This window comes from Etheostoma cragini, chromosome 9 (assembly GCF_013103735.1).
Source record: "Etheostoma cragini isolate CJK2018 chromosome 9, CSU_Ecrag_1.0, whole genome shotgun sequence".
In the NCBI taxonomy this organism is placed as follows: Eukaryota; Metazoa; Chordata; class Actinopteri; order Perciformes; family Percidae; genus Etheostoma; species Etheostoma cragini.
This window is the reverse complement of record NC_048415.1, coordinates 13,291,564-13,293,341: the sequence shown is the minus strand read 5'-3', so window position 1 is coordinate 13,293,341 and position 1,778 is coordinate 13,291,564. Positions and strand designations below refer to the sequence as shown.

Below are 1,778 nucleotides of genomic sequence, written 5' to 3'. Positions count from 1 at the left end.
GTAGCCTGGAGGAAAGCAGTATTCACTCCCATAACTGCGTAGGTATGCATGGACACACTGCAAGGGACAGAAACATTTGTTTTAAACTGATGAGAAAAATCTTAATAAGTTATCTAGTAAGCTGCACCTAGATTACCTTGGAGTAATGGCAGCCTTGATGTTGATGTCAGACTTCAGAAGCTGAGCAGCATTGAAGTTTGCAGGCAGAGGTGGAGTCACTGTAGCTTGGACTGTGAAAAATTGAAAAATTTCCTCAAACCAGAAACAGTTAAAGGTCTAACATATAAGATTTACCTAAAAAACAATGTATAGATTAATACAAAAGTGAGAACCTTCCCACTGCATCAGCAAAGAGCCTATGGGACCCATGTGGGTGTGTAATCCCCGCCAATAACAGCGTTCAGGTTTTGCAACACATATTTATTCTTATCTGCCGCTTCACCCGTCATATGTATTATACTTTTAAGATCCACAAGTGCAACTTACGTTCAACAGAGGCAGCAGCCACAGCAGCAGTATAGAAACTGAGCTCCATGGGCAGACCAACGGTGGTGGGAAAGATGCGACGAACCTCAGCAACCAGCATTGGTTTTGCGAAATGAAATGCTAACCCAGACATCACAGCATTCAAAGCATTCCTGCCATAAGTGTGGAAAGCTGGTCCACTGGCAAGCTGTAAACACAAAATCAGACATTCAGTACATAACCATTGATAGTTAACAGGTAGTAGACTAGTTAGAGTAGAATAGGCCGTACCTCAATAATCTGATCAATGATGGCTTTGTCAATGTTGGCAAATGCAATTTCCTGTCCAAAGAATTTCACATACACAGAGGCCAGGGGCTGGCTGGAAGGATGAGCCCTCCACTCAGAAAGCTGTGCAAAAAAGAAAACAGTAAATATATATGTGCTTTGATTACATAATTTTTAATTTAATATAGTAACTGTATATATTTAATAGTCATAATTTCTTGAACTTACAGCCTTCATAACTTGTTTCATCTTGGTCATCCTGTCAGCATTCTCGGGAGACTTTTGTATTTTCAAAAAGGCCTCTTGCATTCCTTCAGTTCTTACTCCAAGCTTTAAAAAGGGGAAAAAAAATCATTATTGTATTATAATTATTACATATCAGCCTTTTCAACAATACTTGAAATGGAGAAAGAACATACTTGACTGAACACACTCACAACAACAACATTTCCTTGTCTGGACCTTCCCCCTGACTGAACTAACCAATCAGAAGCGAGAATTTGGACTGAGGTAAACGTGAGGTAATCAGAGAGGCAGATTCTACAGAATGTCCTGACTGTGTTAAATATGTAAATATGTAACTAATAATTTTTTAACATAAATATGTAAATGATTAACTGACTAAGCATTGTAAATACATTTCTAGTAAACTAATTCAAGTATAAATGATGTTAAATTCTGAGCCTTACAACTTTCAAATACAAATTAATTCCACTTCTAAACCTCACATAAGCCATGACTGTCATACCTCAAGGACATCAGCGTAAGCTCCAGCAAAGTAAGTGCGAGCTTTGGCCACAATGGCTCTTGGAAGAACAGTTGCCGCATCGTTAACATAGAAGGCGCTGGCAGCAGCACCCATCATCCAGGGGTCTGTCGGGCAAAATATGAGAACCATCAAAACCCGTGTTTTGATCTAAAAACTCTGGTGACAAATTATTCTCCTTTTGTGCTCTTACTGTGGTAGGTATCAAAATAGAAAGCTCTGCTGTATCGATAGCTCATTCTGTCGAATTTAGGGTTAA

The 1,778-nt window shown here is 39.0% G+C and overlaps 1 protein-coding gene across 2 annotated transcripts in view; it reads right to left on the bottom strand.

Annotated features, from left to right (window-relative positions):
• LOC117950622 (vitellogenin-2-like) overlaps window positions 1-1,778 on the bottom strand; it is a 40,161-nt gene that overhangs the window by 3,193 nt on the left and 35,190 nt on the right. The gene's annotated exons all lie outside the window — the stretch shown is intronic.